Raw genomic sequence first — 22500 nt, forward strand, 5'->3', positions numbered from 1 at the left:
GAAGCTAAAGGTTGGGTCATTCAGACACCCACTGGACATCCGAGGGGTCTGTGTAGAGGAGAAGAGAGGACTGGCCGTACTGAGTGAGTTAAATACACATCAGTTGGGAAGTTTGAATATACCAAGCACACACAGCACCGAAAACAGAGTGTGGCTGTCTATGAGGCAAGGTTAATTAATAAATGCGGGTCGTTCACGTTAAAAACACACTCGCTGGCTCGAGTGAATGGGGGATGTGTAGCCAACGAACATACAAGAAGAAAGAAGGAGAAGAAGAAGAAGAAGAAAAAGAAAAGTAAATCGTCTATTTTTTGTTTTCTTACCTAAATGTTTTCTTTTAACATGATAGTTAATATGTATGCTGTGATCAAGGAAGGGTGTGCCAGTTGCTCATTCGTTTTTTCGCTTTTATCTGTTGATGAGCATTTGTCTTTTTAAATGTTATTATTATCTTACTGAATATTCTCCTTTTTATAATGATTGAAACGTACACACAAAACGATGCATGCGCGCACACGGGCACACACGCAACACACACACAGTTGTTACACTCTGAATGTAATAGTATCTTACCCACATGTTTTTCTTTTTACATAATAATTGATGTGTGCATGGTGATAAGTGAAGGGTGTGGCAGTTTGTTGGGTTTTTTTTTTGCTGACGGGCATTTTATTTTAAGTGAGCCTAAAGAAAATTTTCTGTTTTTGGTTGAAGCAGATAATAAAGTATTTTGAATTAAATTGATCAATTTCTTTGTATGGCGGTGTATTGGAGGTTGTTGTTTTTTTGTTGTTGTTGTTGTTGGTTTTTTTGGGTTTTTTGTTGTTGTTTTTTTGGGGGGGGTTTATGTGTAAGTTGTAAAAGCTGGCGTACGTACGTTCCCCCCCCCTGCCCCCTCCTCCCCCCCACCCACTCCCCGGGTGTCCCCCTCCACCCCTCTCAGTCTTCCCTGGTGACCCCAGTTTCGAGTGCTTCCCTCTCCAGTCTGTGTGATGAGTTCGTGTCAGGGAGGACAGTTGCTGAATGGTGGTGGTGGTGGTGGTGGTGGGTGGTGGTGGTCTTCACCCATCAAGCCTGGGGAGTCGTTCACTCAGTCTGCCAGCACCGCGACTAAAAGGATTTTGTTGTCAGTATAGTCAGGGGAGGCCGGAGGGTTGGGACGAGGGGGTTGGAGGGGTGTGTGGGTGTTGAGGTGTAGGGGGTATGTGGGGAGGGATGGGGTAGTGTGGGTGTTGAGGTGTAGGGGGTATGTGGGGAGGGATGGGGTTGTGTGGGTGTTGAGGTGTTGGGGGTATGTGGGGAGGGATGGGGTTGTGTGGGTGTTGAGGTGTTGGGGGTATGTGGGGAGGGATGGGGTTGTGTGGGTGTTGAGGTGTTGGGGGTATGTGGGGAGGGATGGGGTGTGTGGGTGTTGAGGTGCAGGGGGTATGTGGGGAGGGATGGGGTTGTGTGGGTGTTGAGGTGTTGGGGGTATGTGGGGAGGGATGGGGTGTGTGGGTGTTGAGGTGTTGGGTGTATGTGGGGAGGGATGGGGTGTGTGGGTGTTGAGGTGTTGGGTGTATGTGGGGAGGGATGGGGTGTGTTGGTGTTGAGGTGTTGGGTGTATGTGGGGAGGGATGGGGTGTGTGGGTGTTGAGGTGTTGGGTGTATGTGGGGAGGGATGGGGTGTGTGGGTGTTGAGGTGTTGGGTGTATGTGGGGAGGGATGGGGTGTGTTGGTGTTGAGGTGTTGGGTGTATGTGGGGAGGGATGGGGTGTGTGGGTGTTGAGGTGTCGGGTGTATGTGGGGAGGGATGGGGTGTGTTGATGTTGAGGTGTAGGGGGTATGTGGGGAGGGATGGGGTGTGTGGGTGTTGAGGTGTAGGGGGTATGTGGGGAGGGATGGGGTGTGTGGGTGTTGAGGTGTTGGGTGTATGTGGGGAGGGATGGGGTTGTGTGGGTGTTGAGGTGTAGGGGGTATGTGGGGAGGGATGGGGTTGTGTGGGTGTTGAGGTGTTGGGTGTATGTGGGGAGGGATGGGGTGTGTGTGTGGGTGTTGAGGTGTTGGGTGTATGTGGGGAGGGATGGGATTGTGTGGGTGTTGAGGTGTAGGGTGTATGTGGGGAGGGATGGGGTGTGTGGGTGTTGAGATGTTGGGTGTATGTGGGGAGGGATGGGGTGTGTGGGTGGGTGTTGAGGTGTTGGGGGTATGTGGGGAGGGATGGGGTGTGTGGGTGTTGAGGTGTAGGGGGTATGTGGGGAGGGATGGGGTGTGTGGGTGTTGAGGTGTAGGGGTATGTGGGGAGGGATGGGGGTGTGTGGGTGTTGAGGTGTTGGGTGTATGTGGGGAGGGATGGGGTGTGTTGGTGTTGAGGTGTTGGGTGTATGTGGGGAGCGATGGGGTGCGTGGGATTAGAATACAGAATGATACTTTTATGCTATATCCAAAAGAGAAATGAATTTGTGGAGTAAAACAGATTGTCAAACAGTGCACGGGAATCACAGTCATTTAACACACACGCACACACACACACACACACACACACACACACACACACACACACATACATACACATACAAACGTACGGACGCGCGTGCGCGCGCGCACACACACACACACACACACACACACACACACACACACACACACACACATACGTACATACATGTGTGTATATATATATATATATATATATATATATATATATGTGTGTGTGTGTGTGTGTGTGTGTGTGTGTGTGTGTGTGTGTGTGTGTGCATGTGTGTATATGTGTGTCAGATATCGACTTTAGGTAAACCACACATTCAATAATCACAACTATGCACAAGCAATAAGGCATAAAACATCACACCATAAGTAAAACAAAGACTTACTCGAGTGATAACAATGAGCTGTGATCATTGGATTGACGGTCTCCTATGATAGCCTGTATAGTATACTGTTGATTCAGAATAGCATGTGAACACAAAACAAATGAATATATATATATATATATATATATATATATATATATGTGTGTGTGTGTGTGTGTGTGTGTGTGTGTGTGTGTGTGTGTGTGTGTGTGTGTGTGTGTGTGTGTGTGTGTGTAAAAATTTTAAAGAACGAAAGACAAACACCGCACAACGTGACAGTCGCGCGGGTTTGGGAATGGTGAGGTTGGTAGAAAGGGGATGCAGAGGTTGATGGGGAGATGGTTTAGATGGTGTATTATTGACACAGCACAGGTAATGCATCATTCTCTGTGTGACTGTAAACAGCCACCTGTTGCAGGTAACGATAAAAAAAATTTAAAAAAACAAAAAACGTTACCCGGCGAAACAAAACACGTGCATGCATACACGACTATAACACTATTTTTTCTCTCTCATCTCAGTGTGCACACATTGGAACCACCTGTCCCATTGCTTGTGCCATTCAGCGGGACACAAGCGTTAAAAGATGTTTCTGACTGATGTGGAAACGTACAAAACAAAACAGTCACCAGAAGGGAAGAAGCTGAAAAGAGCAGTTCATTTTAAAGTGCCTGTTTAAGTTGAAAGAGCGTTCATCGCTTTCTTTCTTATTTGTATTTGTATTTGTATTTCTTTTTATCACAACAGATTTCTCTGTGTGAAATTCGGGCTGTTCTCCCCAGGGAGAGTGCATCGCTATACTACAGCGCCACCCTTTTTTTTTTTTTTTTTTTTTTTTTTTTCCTGCGTGCAGTTTTATTTGTTTTTCCTATCGAAGTGGATTTTTCTACAGAATTTTGCCAGGAACAACCTTTTTGTTGCCGTGGGTTCTTTTACGTGCGCTAAGTGCATACTGCACACGGGACCTCGGTTTATCGTCTCATCCGAATGACTAGCGTCCAGACCACCACTCAAGGTCTAGTGGAGGGGGAGAAAATATCGGCGGCTGAGCCGTGATTCGAACCAGCGCGCTCAGATTCTCTCTCGCTTCCTAGGCGGACACGTTACCTCTAGGCCATCACTCCACTTATCTACATTTCATTGCAATGATTTTTTTCCCTTCAGTCTTCGAAAATTCTCTGAAGACTATGGCTTTAGAATTCAGTTTCCTTTCAAATCAGACCATTTCATTTTTGGTTTAAACAGTGTTTTATTTGAAAATGTCATAATACAAGTGTAATGAAGTCATTCGACATGACAACCAGGAAGACTTATATCCAGTCATGTCACAATATACCTTACCTCGTATATATACCTCATAATTATGTATATGTGCGGTAGTCAGTCATGTCTGACTGTGACCATCAGAACAACACCCCTACTTTTTAGGCTACGTTTTGATTTTTTATATATATTTTTTTAATGATTATCATAGTGGAGAATGTCCTGCCCAAGTTACATTCCCACTATCCAGGCCAAGGGGGCTTTAGGAAGTTGGCGTTGGGGATGATCCTCAAAGGCCAACGACCACCGAAGGCTGCAACAACTAAGAGCCCGTGCAATCTTGCCTCCTAGTTTGAGAATCATAGTCCTTCACAAAAGACAAAGCTTAAATGAATTCCCGTTATTTTTCACTTGAGAAACCATTGATCATACAGCTCTCAGTCTGTTGTTGGTCCTTTTTTTTTTTAATTATTATAATAGAATTTTTGAGGGGTGCGATTTCTTTTTCACGGTTTCTTTTCTACTTTCTCTCTACAGTTTGAGCTGGCTTGGATGACCTATTGGGTGGTAAGAATGATTGGTACAGTTTCTGCAACAAGTGTCCTTTGCTCGGATGCCGTCTGAACTGATGAGATACGAGCGACTGTCTGTGAACATTCAGGCCTCAGGTCATTGGACACATGCCCGCTAATGGTCACACTTTCATTGCTCTCCTCCCCCTCCTCCTCTTCCGCCTCCTCCTTCTTCTTCTTTATACCTCACCTCACCTCAGGCCCATAACTACAAGTAGTCGTTGGAGGAAGCCTGAGGACCGCAGACGCAACCTCCCTTCTCCATCTGTCTCTGTCGGCAGCCGCCGGCAGCAGCTCACGTGTGTGGAGTCCGGTCCATTGTTTGATGTTCTCATGCCAGTTCTTCCGCTGTCTTCCTCTTCTTCTCCCGCCCTCGATGGTGCCTTGCATGATTGTTTTGGACAAGCTGGTGTGTCGAGTGTTGTGTCCAAACCATATCAGCTTGCGTCTCTTCACAGTTGAAAGGAGAGGTTCCTGAGGTCCAGCAAAGTTCTCAATTCTGCTCCGTACATGTTCATTGGTCCTGTGCTCGATCCAGGGAATTTGAAGGAGCTTCCTCAGGCATTTGTTCTCGAAGGTCTGAATCTTCCTTTCAGTTTCGGCCGTCAGTGTCCATGTCTCGCAACCATACAGTACAATGGAGACTACCAGGGCTTTGTAGAGTTTGAATTTTGTGGAGAATCGGATGTTACTTTTCCACACTCTGTTCAGTCTGGTCATGGCTGCCATGACCAAACTTCTTTATAACCAGGTGAAAAATCAATGGAGTGCCACACAGAAGAACTGTTCACCACATTTCTCAAGGTCTGTCGGTCGTGTGTCTAAGCCTGTGTCTGCGCAAAATGGTTTTCCCACCCATTCAACTAAAAAATGTCTTTTCTTTTTAATGCCATGTTCCTCCTTCCTTGTCCTTTTCCTCACCCCAGCAATTGCCGAGCATGCACATTACGTTAACTGGATGATTCAACTGAACATTATTTCTTTGTGCCTGCACGAGGACTAGCACTTTCCTTACTCTTTCTTCTGTTGAACGGTTGAAGTGTCGAGGAAAACGTGAGCTGGCAAACTTCCTGACGTGCGAAATTACCCAACTTTTTTTTTATTTTTTAATACATATATAGACCGTCAACACCCTGGGTGTTTGCGTTCAATTCATAAACCTGCTGCATTCGGAACACCACACTGATATGGTTGATCTGCAGGCCTGTTTATTTTTTAGAAGGACAAAGGACAAACGGACGAACGTCCTTATCGAGAGCCAAGGTGTGAGTTTTTTGTTCGTCCACAACACTTTCTTTCGAGTCAACATCTCAGTATAGATGCCAACAAAAGATACCTTCAGGATGCTGTGTGCAGTGTTGTTTGGTCGGCAAACTTCCTTTCTTCTTTGTCAATGACCAAATATAGACGCCTTGTGGACGTTGCTGTTCGTTGAGCAAACTACCTGTTACCAAATATAGATAAAAACCAAATGTAGACGGTGTCTTTATTCAGCCAAGCGCTCTGCTTGCTTCAAAAACTGCTTCACACATCAGCTATAGCAGACGCTGTTTTCGCGACTAACTTGCCAGTCTTCAAACGGCCCGCACAGAGTGTGTGGCGCCACTCCCGGTTTGATGCAAAGCCCATTCTAAACCTATTCGCTAAAAAACTGACGCTAAGCTTACGTCAGTTTGTCTCGCCACAACCACTCGGGTACACGGCTACATTTAAGATGCTGTGTACACATGTGTTCGTCCTGCAATCTTGGACATAAATGAGAAGATCTGCGAGTTGGCGAAAGTTCAATTTCAAAGGGGCGTTGAAGCGTGATGTTGCCTGTGTGGATCTGTGTTCATCCGGTGAGCAGATGTGGCGTTACCTGTTTGAATGTTTACATGAAAGTAAACGTGGTGTGGCCTATATGGACATGTCAAAACACACGTGGTGTTGTCTATATGGATCTGTCCACACATAACGATGCTCCACCCCTTCCCCAATTCCCCCGCATCACCCACCCACCCACGAACAAAGTTACTGAAACTGCAATGAAAAGATAAACTATTCGATCATAAAGAAAGATATTTACTGTACTTTAAAAAAAAAAAAAAATTAAGACTGAAAAAAATGAATACTTCTGTTGACAGATACTCTTTTTGTTTGTTTTCTTTATTTGTTTGTTTTGTTTTTCGTTTTACAGAATATAATCATCTGCATTTCTGGGAAAATTCATCACCAGAATACAAATTCAAGTTCCGAAAGTCTGTTTTGATTCTCAATAATGATTACAAGTGAATTGTTGAGTCGGACACACACACAAGATTCAGTGAACACCGAAAACGCCAAAAAAAAAAAAAAAAAAAAAAAAAGTGCCCACATTTCTTCTGTCCAGTCATTTTCGTGTTTGTTTGTTTTTCCCTTTCCTTCTTCTTCTCCTCCTCTTTCTTCTTCTTCTTCTTCTTCTTCTTCTTCTTCTTCTTCTTCTTCTTCTCCTTCTCCTCCTCCTCCTCTTTCTTCTTCTTCTTCTTCTTCTTCTTCTTCTTCTTCTTCTTCTTCTTCCTCCTCCTCCTCTTTCTTCTTCTCCTTCTTCTTCTTCTTCTTCTTCTTCTCCTCCTCTTTCTTCTTCTTCTTCTTCTTCTTCTTCTTCTTCTTCTTCTCCCTTTGGTCTGTGAAGTCATTGGAGCGTCAGTCGCACAAAGGAACTGTCCGCCACATTCCTCCAGTTCAGTCGGTTGTTCGTCAAGGTCTGTGTCTTTGCAAACTGTTTTCCCGTGCACTTTGCAAAGTTGTCAATCCATCGGGGTTTTTTGTTTGTTTGTTTGTTTGTTTTTTTAAATGTTGTTGTTCTTGTTTTCTCTCTTCCCCTTCATCCGTCTGCCTCCCTCAACGTTCCACGGGGGACTGTTTCAGCAAAGCTGTTGAATCTTGTTGGGTAGCCCTAGCCATAACAATGCCTTTTTTTTTCTTCTTCTTCTTCCTTCTTCTACAGATTTTCCCCAAAGCTGTTACAGTCGGAAATCTGCTGGATGCCGTTATCTACATTCCAGGCCCCCTGTCTCCTTGGTGGACATCTCCCTTTTCAAATCCCACACTCTTTATTCGTGATGTCTTTTTATTTCCGTTTTGTCGGAACGTGACGTTTCTGTTTCACCCGGTTAACTTTGGTTTTGGCACTACCACAGATGTGTGTGCGTGTGTGTGTGTGTGTGTGTGTGTGTGTGTGTGTGTGTGTGTGTGTGTGTGTGTGTGTGTGTGTGTGTGTGTGTGTGTGTGTGTGTGTGAATCTGTGTCTGTGTCTGTGTGTCTCTGTGTGTCTTTGTGTATGTCTGTGTCTGTCTGTATCTGCATGTCTCTGTGTGTGTGTGTGTGTGTGTGTGTGTGTGTGTGTGTGTGTGTGTGTGTGTGTGTGCAGTGTACATACGAGTGCAGGTTAATGCGTGGGGAAAAAACAACAACAAACAAACAAACAAAAGAACACATGCATTCTTGAAAATCTTTTCTTTTCTTTCTTTTTTTTAAGCAGCAATGAAAAAAAAAATGCATGTTAAAATTTATTTCCCGTCAATAACCACGATTACTCACTGGCAGGCAACATCTGTGCACTCATTTGCATTGGGACTGAAAATGTGTAATTTGATATGGGCGCTTTTTGTTGTTGTTGTTGTTGTTTTGTTTTTGCTTTGTTTTTGTTTTTTTGCAGTAAGTCTTCTCTGACAATTTCATTTGTCAACACAGCCGGTATTTTCGGTCTCCAACTGAGAAGCTTAATGCAATGTGGAGGTCACTGTGACACTCGTGACACTGTCCATGACTCTGTGTGTGTGTGTGTGTGTGTGTGTGTGTGTGTGTGTGTGTGTGTGTGTGTTTGTGTGTGTGCATACGCGCGGACGCGGCGCTTCCGTGCGTATGTGTGTGTGTGTGTGTGTGTGTGTGTATGTGTGTGTGCTTATATGTGGTTTTGTGTGTTTGCTTGGGTGGTTTCTTCAGTCTCGGCATTACGTTTTTGAGCGTTCATTTGTGGTGTGTGTGTGTGTGTGTGTGTGTGTGTGTGTGTGTGTGTGTGTGTGTGTGTGCTAGTATTGCGCGCTCGCCCACGCTCCGGCTGGATGTGATGGAATAAAGGAAGTGAGAAAGGTCACAGGTCAGCTAGACCACACGTGAATGACAAACAGTGAAGGAAGACAGCTTGGGCAAAGTCACGGTCCAACCAACAGACATGACTATCTACATATATATATATATATATATATATATATATATATATATATATATATCGATAGATAGATAGATATGTGTGTGTGTGTGTGTGTCGGTGTGTGTGCAACACCAAGACTGAATACAACCGAATGAAATAACTTACAGGTGTGAAAACTGCCGAGAAAAGGGTGTTGTCCCTGGGAGCGGAGTGCATGCAGTCAACACAATTGAACGATCAATGGCTATCACCTAGCAGATAATCACCCAACAGTCCTATGCAAAAACATGCGCGCGCACGTACACACACACAAACACACACACACACACACACACACACACACACACACACACGCTTAAGCATTCACACACACACACACACACACACACACACGCTTAAGCATTCACACACACACACGCTTAAGCACTCACACACACACACACACACACACACACACACTGACACACACACACACACGCTTAAGCACTCACACACACACACACACACACACACACACACACACACACACACACACACACACTCCCTTCGGCCATGCCATCAACCGCTGGGTGGTGAATCATCACATCCCACAGGCGTGTCTCTTTTTCTTTTGCACGTAGACACACACACACACACACACACACACACACACACAACCCCACACTAACCTGTAAAGCATTTGGCATGTATCATGTACGATAAAACAGACAACAGGCAACGTATTAACCCTCTTGTCTCACTTTATCTAACTCCACCCTTGCTAGCTGCCCACGCTGTTGTTTTTTCGTGGGTGGGGGTATCTTTGCTAAAACCAAGATACAGGTCTACATGATAGGATAACATACAATAAAAGGGCTGCGTGGGATTTCAACAGCCCAGCCAGCCAGAACAGCCCAGCCCCCACGGCCCCCATTCCCAAACTGAACTTCCCGGCTGTGTGCCGAAAACAGTGAGCGAGTGAGAGCGGGCCCGGGAAAGGGCGTAAACTGCCTGTCGGTCTCACATAGCTTTCGCAGCCGTTCGCACGTCGGCTGCAGTGGTTGGTGGTGAACTTCATCAGCTCGCTGGCTACAAGTGTGGGCTGCCTGGCTGATTATTAGTTTACCTTGTTTATGAATTTTGTTGTTGTTTTTGTTTTTTGTGTTCTTGAATAACGCCGCAGTCTGAACTTTACTGGCCGGGACTTGTTCTGCTGCTCTCCGGTTTGGAAACGGAGGTGCAGGTGAGGTTTTGTTGTTGTTGTTCTTTTCTCGATTATTTCACTGCGGCGTCCGTCTGCCGGCAGTGATGCTGTGCCGGGGTGTGTTTGTGTGAAGACTGTGGATAACTTCAGGTGTGCTGGGATAGTGTTGCAGTTTTAGATTGTTGGTGTTGAGTGTGTGTGTGTGTGTGTGTGTGTGTGTGTGTTTCTCATTCTTAGGCCGCTGATTTAGAAGGGGAAAAAAAGATGGTGGGGTTTGGGGAGGGGTTGGGGATAACCAGGAAGTGTGGGTTTACACTCAGTGAAAAACATCAACGTTAGTTTGGTGATAGATAGTTTGGTGTGCTGATAACGGTAAATACAGTAGCCTTGTGCATCGGAATTATGCATCGTATGATCGAACAAAAATCGAAACGAAAACAGGTGACACAGTTTATGTCACTTCAACCATTTTCGTACCTGTTACTGAGGCAGTGTTCGTTTGAGAACAGCATCGATATCATCAAGCCTGCAGTTGCCACTGGTGCACTGACTGTAACCAGTTGCTACCTGTTGTCTGACAGAATACCTGGACAACTTTTTGTGCATGCAAACTTCGTACCTGTGTGGCAGGGAAACACGTCGGTGTGGAAAGGGCGGCAGGGGGTGGGGTGGGGTGGGGAACTAATGGGCGTGGTCCGGCAGGTGTTCACTGTACAGGTGACTGACGATGGTTTGCTAGCTGGACTGACCACTGCTGTACATCCCGAACCTGAACAACACACACACACACACACACACACACACACACACACACACACACACACACACACACACACACACACACAACAAAACTATGCGGGAGGGGCGTGGCACATACGCCCCTTCCACAGGCGCTAGAATTCTGCCTCTTTGAATGAACACTGAGGTCTCACCGTGGTAAAGTTAACAAAATGATGTTTGAACTCCGCTGTGCAGGCCGTGCATGTTGTCTTCGTTTCTGTCTTCTTCTTCGTCTCCTCATCTCCGTCCTCCTTTATTTCTTCTTCTTCTTCAACTCATAAATGATTATTTTTGTGCATGAGTGTTTGAATCAGTGCTAATGAAGAGATATCATCAGTTATACAGTTAGAATGATTACGTTTGACACTATGCTAAATTTTGTCGGGGAGGAGGTGGCTGTACATTTTAACTTGATTTGAATATTCCATGTTTGAAACAAATATTTTTATCTATGCCTAACATGCAGTCCGTGCAGCAACTCAGTTGCAGTGTGTGCAGCATCTGTTAGCATGTGCAAGTGCGCTTTGTGCATAACCCAACCATGCACTGATCACAAACGCGCGATCGGAAAGCCGGGCAGAACGTCTGTATACATACGTGTTCGAAAGGAATTTATAGATATTTTAGGATGCATAAATGATGTGCAGTCACTGACGCATATGTGTTTTGGCGTATGTGCTCCATCAGTGTATATGTAATATATGCAACTCAGCAAGGACGTGAAAGCCCTATGTCGTAAAGCCGTTGTTACGTACATCATTGCCACTGGCGACTGACAGGTCTCAGCACTGAGGCACATGTCATGAAGTGGAATACAGTGTGGGAACTGACGTTGGCTACACTGAGGATACTGCACTTGAAGCAGTGTTTTTGGCTTTTATTTGGTTGTTTGTTTCGTAAGGTAATTCTGGACTTATCAAATTACGTATTAATTGACTAAACTGGCGTCAATAATCTCAGTGGGGTTCACCTGGTAACACACGGCGCACACGAGGGTGACACCGGCACAGAGAGAGAGAGAGGTTAATCTCCATCCGGCTGCTGTCTCAAACAGGGAGAGAGAGAAGAGCCGAGAGAGAGAGAGAGAGAGGTTAATCTCCATCCGGCTGCTGTCTCAAACAGGGAGAGAGAGAAGAGCCGAGAGAGAGAGAGAGAGAGAGAGAGAGAGGTTAATCTCCATCCGGCTGCTGTCTCGAGTCACAGAGAGAGAGAGAGAGAATTAACCCAGGAACGTTCATAAAATGAACCGTGCTTCCAATCTCCATCGCTGCTGTCTCAAGCTCAGTCCAATGTTTTGCACAAGTTCTCACTCCATGTTTGTGAGCATTGACCAGCTTAGTCGTGCTCAGCCGGTCTCACGTGCGTATGCGCGGTCGACACTTAAACCATGCAACTTGGGTTTTTTTTTTATGTTTTCTTCTTTTGTCATATCTGTACAGGGTTTTTCTTTTTCGGATCCAAACAGTTCCATTTCTCGATTTTTAGTTCTCCTTGGCGGATTTCTAAAGCCAAGAGTGGTCACATAGCCTAGTTGCTTACTGGGCGGTGCATATTTGATGACTGTGTCGGAATAGCCTTCTTTTCATATTTTTGTATTGACTGATGTTTAACGTTGAAAGAAAACGAATGTTTTCCACACGTCATGCACGCGAAAACTGAATGCACCTCATGTTCATGTTCACGGTCCTTGAGTCCAGGTTGTTTATCAATTGAAGACTCGCGCTGACGGGCGCAATAGCCGAGTGGTTAAAGCGTTGGACTTTCAATCTGAGGGTCCCGGGTTCGAACCACGGTAACGGCGCCTGGTAGGTAAAGGGTGGAGATTTTTCCGATCTCCCAGGTCAACATATGTGCAGACCTGCTAGTGCCTGAACCCCCTTCGTGTGTATAAGCACGCAGAAGATCGAATACGCACGTTAAAGATCCTGTAACCCATGTCAGTGATCGGTGGGTTATGGAGACACGAAAATACACAGCATGCATGAACCACGACAGAGTCATCGGCAAGTCGATGTTGGTCGTGTAACGGAAAGAAGAAGAAGAAGAAGAGACAAGTTTACCGGGCATTCTGTCTTCAAGTCCAATGAGGCGCGCCGCGGCGGCTGGATAAGTTTGTTCACCGCCGCCGGCTTTTATGTGTGTGTGTGTGTGTGAGTGAGTGTGTGTATATCTGTGTGTGTCAGTGTGTTGTGTGTGTGTGTGTGTGTGTATCTTTGTGTGTGTGTGTGTGTGTGTGTGTTACTCTTGATCCCGGCATCAGCGGTGCTGAGAGTGAATGCATTTCATGTCTCGGTGATGTTGCCCTGTGGCGGTAATGGCCGCGTCAGTTCCCGTGCCAGTGCCAACAAACACCAACGACTGACGAGCGTTCCTCACCCACTTCAACTTCACGTGGCCACGCGCAACTTCACTCACTGCCACTTGGTCGGTGTAACAGCGTCATACTACCCCCACCCCCACCCCCCCCCCCCCCCACCCCCACCCGTTAGGTTTTTTTCTTTACCCCCCGAGGCTATTCTTGCCTAGTCTTTGACCCCACCCCCGCCCACCCCCACCCACCAGTTAGAAATTACCTCCTTTATTTCTACTGATTTAATCAAGCAGTTGGTGGGGTGTGTGTGGGGTGGGATTTCGTTCTGGACCAGCCATTACTGACCCCCACTGCATGCCCCACCCCTATCCCTTATACCCTCTTCTCCTTTAGAACTTAGCCAAAGCAAACGTGTGGGGGAGGATGGGGGGAGGGGCAGAGGGGATGGGGGGGTTCTGCTTTGATGAACTGTATTGATCATAAATGGGACTTCTGGCCGGACTTTTGCGTATGTTTACAGTTATAGGGCTTAAGGCACCAGCAGACAGACATATTATGCTGACTATTGGGGGCGGGGAAAAACAAAAACCTCGCCCTAAAGTGACCGCTATATCCAATGACGAGAGTGGTGGGATGGGTGGGGGTGGGGGGAGGTGGGGGGGGGGCGCGGGGAGGGGGGAGGGTAATCCAATTATAGAGGGTCAGTTCTGACTAGTTGAACTAGTTGAACCTTACCCCCCAGGGATCATTCCAGGTTAGTGTAGAAAAATACAAAAACCCCGGGATTGGTATGTGCTAGACATTTAACCGACGGGGTAAAATCTAAAGGGGGTGTACGAACAGGCTGCCACACCACCGGTTTGAGACATGATGGAGCACATCCCTTCTCACTTGGTTTCAACTCCCGGATATAAGTGTGTGTGCGTGCGTGTGCGCCCGTGTGTGTGTGTTGGGGGGGGGGGGTATTTTTCCCGAATGTTTGATTCCATTTTAACATATTCGGGCCATGATTCTGATTTCAGTACATCAGTATCTCCTCAGTCCTGCCAAAGTGGCCTACTGCCACTTCCACAACACCCGGCACACCCACCGGCTGTTTTCCCACTTTGTCCCTTCGCCCTATGATCCCATCCACCCGTCCTCCCCACCCGTCTCCCACGGCGACAAACATAATTATTTAACTTCCATGTGCATACACAAATGGGTATACTTTTAGAAACAACCGCCACAGCCACAGCTACACACACACGCGCGCGCGCACGCACGCATGCACGCATGCACACACTCACACACACGCACATGCACACACACACACAGACTGAGACACACACAGACTGAGACACACACACACACACACACACACACACACACAAAACTATGCACACACACAACCACACCTCACTACACCAACGCTAACAAACAAGTTCTTCACTCGCCCAACCCCCCAATATCGAGTCCCACCCCCAACCCCTCCTGTCACGGTCATACCCGCCACAACCCCTCAGTTCTGCCCCCTTCAGCCCAGGCCTCTGGGTGTGTTCCTTGGGGCCTTGATTTGGTTACTCCAGTCGGGATCAGCGCCGAGGAGAAGGGCCGGGGGCGTCTTTCAGTATGATAATTGTTCTCACGTAATTGTCGTTTAAATATAGGTCTGGCCGGAGTACTGCAGAATGGAGGACGTCATGTTGTTGTTTTTTTTATAACCACGCCCTTCCAGTTTTCTGTATTGAAGGTGTACACTTATGTTTGTGTGTGTGTGTGTGTGTGTGTGTGTGTGTGTGTGTGTGTGTGTGTGAGTAGGGGGACGTTGTGTGTGTGAGAGAGAGAGAGAGAGAGAGTGAGTGAGTTCACGTAGACGTGGATTTTGTATAAGGGTTGTTGTTGTTGTTGCTATGATCTCCTTGCCTTCAAGACATGAGAGCGTCGATGGCACCGTTGCACATTGTGCATAGTTTTGTGTTGGCCTCTTTTCTTTTAACATGAAAGAAAATGAAATTTTCCGCGTGCGGCTTCCCACAATGAAATGTCAGTCGGTCGGACGGAGTTACCATACGCAAATTGATGAACTGATCTTTATACGTTTCACGTTTCCACATGGTTTGGGGAAAAAAAAACTCGCTAATCAGTCATGCTGAGTGGGGTGTAGGGGTGCGGTGGGGTGGGGTTGTTGGGGGGTAGGGGGGTGGGGGGGCTAGGGGGTATGGGGGAGGGGCGTTCGTGTGTGTGTGTGTGTGTGTGTGTGTGTTGACTGAATGTGATGTAACTCTGTTTCAGTTGAAGTAGTAGTTTTTAGCGAGTTTGTATCCTCAGTAATTTTAGTTAACTTTCTGTTCCATGTTGATTTAAATAATCTTTAATTGTTCAACAATACACATGATTACAATGCAATCAATGACAAAAGAGCATCAACAAGCTTAAGGCTTATACTGTGCTCACAGCGTTGCACTTCAGTTTTAACATGACGGCTGATGAACCATATTATCAACTGACTGGATCAAATAACATTCATAAACAGTAAGTAATGAAATAATGAAATAAAACAAGTAAACAAATAATACATAACATATGTATATGTCACATGTAATGATAATAATAATAATGGTATTTATATAGCGTTGAATCTTGTGCAGAGACAAATTAAAGCGCTTTCGCACCAGTCATTCACACGCATACATAACTCTAAAACTGGTGAAACCGAAGACAAGGAAGAGGCAGGGAAGGGAGGCTATTTTGGGAAGAGGTGGGTTTTAAGGCCAGACTTGAAAGAGCTGAGTGTGGAGACCCGTAGGTCTATATTCAATTGCACATGGAGCTGCAAGGATAAAACACGATACAGATATACGTTATTCTTCTTCTTCTTATTATTATTATTATTATTATTGACCATGGAGGAGGATGCATGTGGTGATGGTTATTTTCAACACTCCCCCAGATCAGTCACGCCACTAGTGTTTGGAAAAGGGGAAAACTGAGATTAAGATCAGACAGCCCGCAGACCACGTTAGTTTACGGCAAGGTTTTTGTTTTTGTTTTTCCCGACCTCTCGAGTCAGCATATGTCTGTCTGCCTGCTGGTGCTTTAAGCCCCATGACTGTATGTATATACACATACACGAAAGGTGTGTATACACGTGCAGGAGATGAAATGACACGCACTCTTTGTATCCTGTACGCCTTTGTTAGCATTCCTGGTGAGTTGTTGAACCATGAACACTGACGCCCACAGCACACTCACTGTACCCACACCACCCAACCCCCAAAACGGAATATGGGTGCCTATATGTAAACCGGTGGTGTAAAAAAGTCCACGGATGCACGTGAAACCCCTTTTCGTAGAAACGAGTGGACTGAACGTGGGGATAACATCTCTGGGGGTTGCAGCACACCTGCGCCGAAGAACATTATCACACCTACACATGCACAATGACACCTCCCTACCGCCCCGCCCCCCCCCACACACACACACACACATACTACATATACAGATACATAGATAGATAGATGTAACAGAGAGACACTGATAATGCATACATGAATGATAGGAAAAGAAACACACTTGCAGGAAGGCAAAAGAAGAAGAAAAGAAAATGATAACAAAATGTGGGTTGCGCTGCAACTGTAGCGACGCGAGCAGTCTGAACTTTACCTCACATAAATCTGATGTGACAAAGAGTAGGCCTACTTCAATACCCTCCCCCCTCCCCCCCCAACACCCCCCTCCCCCAGCCCCCAACCCCCCCCCCCCTCCGCCCCCCCCCCCGACCTTCTACCCCTCTCCAACCTGGCTCCCACGCGACCTCCACCACACCCCCCGTGACCTCCCTCCTCCTTCCCCCCCCCCCACCACCCACCCCCACTGTGACCCTCAACACACAATCAGATTATCACCACGTCGTTATCACCACGAACTACAGCGTATCAAGACACCAAAAGATCTCCAGTTATAGCCCCACGCTGTCCGTAATATTTACATTTCCATCAGCGTCAGTCTAGTTTCAATAATATGAAGCAGGTGAGAAGAAGAAGAAGAAGAAGAACCACATTCCTCAAAGCCCGCTCGGAAACCACCGACCGAAGATTTTTTTTTTTTTTTCCTCCACATTCCGCAAAATCTCCTCAGTTATTTACACCCACACGATTCTTCTTTGGCCGAAGACTACCTCTGTGAACAAACTGGCCAGTGGGCCTTTGGTTCAGTGAGGCCTATACTAACACACGCACCGTCGCCCGCATGCAGTCAGGTGTGGGTGGTGATGATAAGAGACAAGAAGAAAGAGAAGAGGTAGCCGGGATGGTTGAGGGGATGGGGGTGGAGGTGGGCGGGACTAATTATATGCACACCTTGGAGGGTAGAGAGATAGATGAACAAGAACTACGCAATAACCGACCAGATAATCAACTGATAAACAAGCGACAACAGACACAAACATAGGGACAGAAAGGCTGTTGAAAACAAACCAAAACAAACAACAGACCAAACAGACAACAACAACAACAAAAAAACCCACTGTGTTTTATGATGGCGAATGGTCAGTGTTAAAAGAGATGTTGCCAAAAACAAGACGATGAATTAATTATTAGTTTAATCAAGCAAGAAATCAATCAAGAAAGAAAGTGAAATATGTACGTACGTAGATATTTTGTATGGACAAACAAGCAAGTGAGAAATAAGAGTGAATTTGTGGATGAATGAATAATTAAACATATAGATAGATAGATAGGTAACTGAGAAATTTGCTTAGAGTGAGTGATGGAAAAAAGGACGCGTTCATGGACAAGACAAGAGTATATCCTGGTCAAGGTCGGTATGAAGAAAGAAGACTATGCCCATTGACGACAGAAAATATAATTATTGTGTGATGGTTGACCTGTTTCGGGTTCGAAGTAGCTGGATGCAATGAACTGGTTGTGTAGTATTCTATGGAATGCTGAAAGTACTATTTTGCCTCAATTTATAATTAATGTAAACTGATTTTGGACGACAGCATGATGTAACAATGAACTGGATGCAGTAACAGTCTGAACATAATTATGATAAACAGCATGGTTAAAGATGAACAACAGGCAAGTTGCATGATTTATAAATCAATGCCTGATATGTACCTAATTTTTATCAAAATGATTGTGAAAATCCTTTTTTTTTCCCCAATCAATCCTGAGTGTTTTCCTTGTGTGTGTGTAAATCTGACAATATTTCTCAGAGTAATTTTTTTTTTTATAAAAAAAAAAAATCTTAAAAAGCTGATGAATTTTAAAGTGGGGTATCAATTATCATGAACCAATTTCATCTCTCGCTTCGTCATCCAAAACTTTTTTTTATTTTTCTAGCTTTTTTTTTAGCCAGTGAACTTGCTATTTGATTTTTTACAAAGGACCAGTCATCCGTTTGACTGAATCAGTCAGGTGTTAAAAAACGTGTTGTTGTTTTTCGTGCATTTTGTTGCATAATTTATCGTTGTTCAACTGAAATATAACATATTTGAATAGAATTACTTCTTCTTTTTTTTAAACTTAATCATGTGTCAGAATATTTTTGTTCATGTCAGTACCAGCATTGTTTCATCGAGCAGTTGTAATCTGGAGTGTTTTATTGTTAAGTGTTGTTGTTGTTGTTGTTGCTCTTCTTCTTCTTCTTCTACTTCTTCCTCCTCCTCCTCCTCCTCCTCCTCCTCTGCCTCCTCCTCCTCTGCCTCTTTTTCTGTTTTGTGAAATGAGAATGTCAGTGACAGATTTATACCCACCTTGGGGACAAACACCCAAACAGGACTAGCCTTTAACAACGTATAATTTGTGTGTGTGTGTGTGTGTGTGTGTGTGTGTGTGTGAGTGTGTGTGTGTGCATGCGTGCGCGCGCGCGCGTGTGTGTGTGTGTGTGTGTGTGTCTGTTCACAGGAACATGATACAGTGTATCGAGATGGGTTTGAGGGGGCGGTGGGGAGGCATGGGGGGCAGGGGGAAAGGGAGGTGAGAAAGGAGACACAGGGAATGACGTTTCCACGCTTCACAATGGAGCCTTGTTTACTTCCCTTTGTGTTCTTCAGCCGTGGAAATGGAAACAAGTCAAATTACAGCCTACACCAGTCAGACGATTTTGAAGTCGTAAATTAAAGATGGCGGCCGGTGGGGGAGGGAGGGGGGTCAGAGGGGGGGGAGGGGTGTGTCATTTGTCTGTTTGGTTGATGAGTTGCGCGTGTGTATGCATTTGTGGCGTGTGTATCAGTGTGTGCCTCAGTGTGTGCGCACGGGAATGTGTGTGTGGTTTTTTGTTTGGTTGGTGGTTTGTTTTTTTAACGTCTTTTCACTTCGGAATTGGACGTGTACTCTTCTTCTTCTTCTTCTTCTTCTTTCCGTTACACGACCAACGTCGACTTGCCGATGACTCTGTCGTGGTTCATGCATGCTGGGTATTTTCCTGTCTCCATAACCCACCGAACACTGACATGGGTTACAGGATCTTTGTGTGTGTGTGTGTGTGTGTGTGTGTGTGTGTGAGAGAGAGAGAGAGAGAGAGAGGGAGGATGTTTTCAACACAAGAACTTGAGGAGAAGGAAGTGTTGCAACAAATGCAGTTGACAAACTGCTGTATGATTTGCATTTGTATTTGTATTTGTATTCCTTTTTATCACAACAGATTTTTCTGTGTGAAATTCGGGCTGCTCTCTCCAGGGAGAGCGCGTCGCTATACTACAGCACCACCCATTTTTTTTGTATTTTTTCCTGTGTGCAGTTTTATTTGTTTTTTCCTGTCGAAGTGGATTTTTCTACAGAATTTTGCCAGGAACAACCCTTTGTTGCCGTGGGTTCTTTTACGTGCGCTAAGTGCATGCTGCAGGCGGGACCTCGGTTTACCGTCTCATCCGAATGACTAGCGTCCAGACCACCACTCAAGGTCTAATGGAGGGGGGAGAAAATATCAGCGGCTGAGCCGTGATTCGAACCAGCGCCCTCAGATTCTCTCGCTTCCTAGGCGGACGTGGTACCTCTAGGCCATCACTCCATGATGTGGAGGGGGGAAACTATGCCTCAGTTACTGGACAAAAAGTTGTTTACTTAAATTGCGGCTTCTCTCTCCTCTTCATTTCTTCTTCTTTCTTTCTTTCTTTCTTTCTTTGAAATTCTTCTTCTTCCTCCTCTTCTTCCTCTCCTATCTTCCGCCCTCCTTTCCCAGTCTTTCTCTAGTAGTTTGTTGTTGTTGTTGTTTTCCACTTGTGTCTCTTTCATCATCATTCGAGAGAAGGTTCTTGTACTTTGCAAAATACTACATTAATTAAGTTGGTTAAGTCAATACAAGTCTTTTTTTTTTTTTTTTCTTTCTTTTTTTTTCTCTCTGTCTCCCCCCCGCTCCATAAGTCTTTCATTTTATACAATCGAATGTTACTTTGAGAGTGGTTAGTGGGTTAGGGCCGTGTTGGTGACACACCAATACCCACACATCAGTCACGGGAAGGTAGGTGAATGGCAAACAATCGACACTGACACCGGTGTGTACTTGAACAGGTCAAGAATGCCCGGTATTTGAAGACCAGTCAACACACGTAGTGTTTACCGCTGTGTGTGTCTGTCCCAGTCTCCCGGTGTGTCACTCACTCTCTGTCTCTCTGTCTTTCTCTCGCTCCTCTCTGTCTCTGCCTCTCTCTGTCTCTCTCTCTCTCTCTCCGGGTCTGCCTCTCTCACTCTCACTCATCTCTCTCTCTCTCTCTATTTTAATATACCGTTGTCCCCCACCCCCTCTGTCTCTCTCTCTCTCTCTCTCTCTCGCCCCCCCCCCCTCTCTCTCTCTCTCTTTCTCTCTGTTTCAATGTACTGTTGTTTCCCCTCCCTCTGTCAGTGTTTTACTCCCCCCCCCTCTCTCTCTCTCTCTCTCTATTGCAATGTACCATTGTACCCCCCCCCCCTGCTCCCTCCCCCCTCTCTCTCTCGCCTCTCTCTCCTCTCTCTCATCCTTCTAATTCCGATTCCTAGATTCAGAGTTCATGAGTACCCTTCTTCAGGCTGTCTCGACGGTATCCGGTCCCACGTGCGCGCATGATTATGCATGTTGTACTTGTCAGTAGTTGTAGTTGCAGCAGCAGCAGCAACAGCAGCAGCAGTAGTAGCAATAGTAGCAATCCTCATAAGTCTTTTCTGTTTAAGTGGCGTTCGGTGAGAAAGAAAAAAAAAGCGACCTGTGTGTGTGTGTGTGTGTGTGTGCGCGCGCACGCGCCGGTGTATCTGTGTGTCTGTTTCAGTGGGTACACGTGTGTGTGCGCGCGCGCGCCCTGTATGTATGCGCGCGCGCGCGCGCGTGTGTGTGTGTGTGTGTGTAGTCTTGTCCCTACATCTGCGAGGTTTTATCAAACTCGATTATGCCGAGAGAACAGAAAATGCATAGAAAGAGTGGTAAGGGGATGAGTAAGGAGGTTCGCGGTCAGTGTAGACTGTCAGTCACTGATTCAAAGTTTGTTTTCCGTGGAGACTGTGTGTACGTGTTCTCTTGCAGACAGACACAGTTGTTGACACACATACCGATGTAACAGCGCAGCCTTTGCCTACCCCCACGCTGGATGTTAACCCCGGGATTATTCTACGAAATCAAGAGTTTTCTGGGAGTCTGATTATTCTGGCCAGTCAAGATCGACCCCCACCCCACCCATTTCACCCTAGTTGGAAAGTAACCCATTTCCACGAGTTTAAATCGAGCTGTTGAAGAAGGAACGGGTATCTTTCTCAGTGGGCTAGCCAGCACCCCCAAATCCCTGTTCCTCGCACCTTTTCCATAACAACTTAAAGGAAGCAAAGGTCTGGCTAGCTGAAGATTACCCACCGGAGGCATTCCAAGCTACTCTTAATAGAAGTCTGGTGGGTAAACTTGTGCTAGCCAGATTTTATCCTGGGGGTAAATTCCAACGGGGTAGTACGAAGCAGGCTGCTACACCGCGTGGGAAAAAAAAAGTCCGAATCAAACTGAACATTGTGCCAAGAACGCATTTTATTATTTTGCAGAAGGAGCCATTCTGAGGAGCCATTAAAAGGGAAATGAATAACTTTTTTTTCTTTCCCTGCGGTAGGCTACTTCTTTAGGGTGCGAGGACACACACACACACACACACACACACACACACACACACACACACACACTGCGTGCGCACACTCACACACACACACACACACACACACACACACACACACACACACACTACATAACTATGCACAATGTGCAACGGTGCCATCGCTCTCATGTCTTAAAGGCAAGGAGATCCTATATAGCAACAACAACAACAACAACAACCCTCATACAAAATCCACATCGACGTGAACTCACTCACACACACACACACACACACACACACACACACACACACAACCTCCCCCTACTAACACACACACACGCACACGCACGCACGCACG

The 22500-nt window shown here is 45.9% G+C and overlaps 1 protein-coding gene across 5 annotated transcripts in view; it reads left to right on the forward strand.

Moving 5' to 3' along the window:
- The window catches only part of LOC143283559 (sodium/calcium exchanger Calx-like), a 112579-nt gene that overhangs the window by 57064 nt on the left and 33015 nt on the right, over positions 1-22500 (forward strand). Inside the window, exon 1 of one of the 5 annotated variants that reach the window (XM_076589815.1) lies at positions 9719-10062. The exons of 2 other annotated variants lie outside the window; for them this stretch is intronic. The gene's annotated coding sequence lies outside the window, so the exon portion shown is untranslated. Of the gene's footprint in view, positions 1-9718; positions 10063-22500 lie in introns of those variants that run through there. 2 more of the 5 variants (XM_076589808.1, XM_076589816.1) reach the window with 2 other exon arrangements.

Source organism: Babylonia areolata, chromosome 1 (genome assembly GCF_041734735.1).
Source record: "Babylonia areolata isolate BAREFJ2019XMU chromosome 1, ASM4173473v1, whole genome shotgun sequence".
Classification (NCBI taxonomy): Eukaryota; Metazoa; Mollusca; class Gastropoda; order Neogastropoda; family Buccinidae; genus Babylonia; species Babylonia areolata.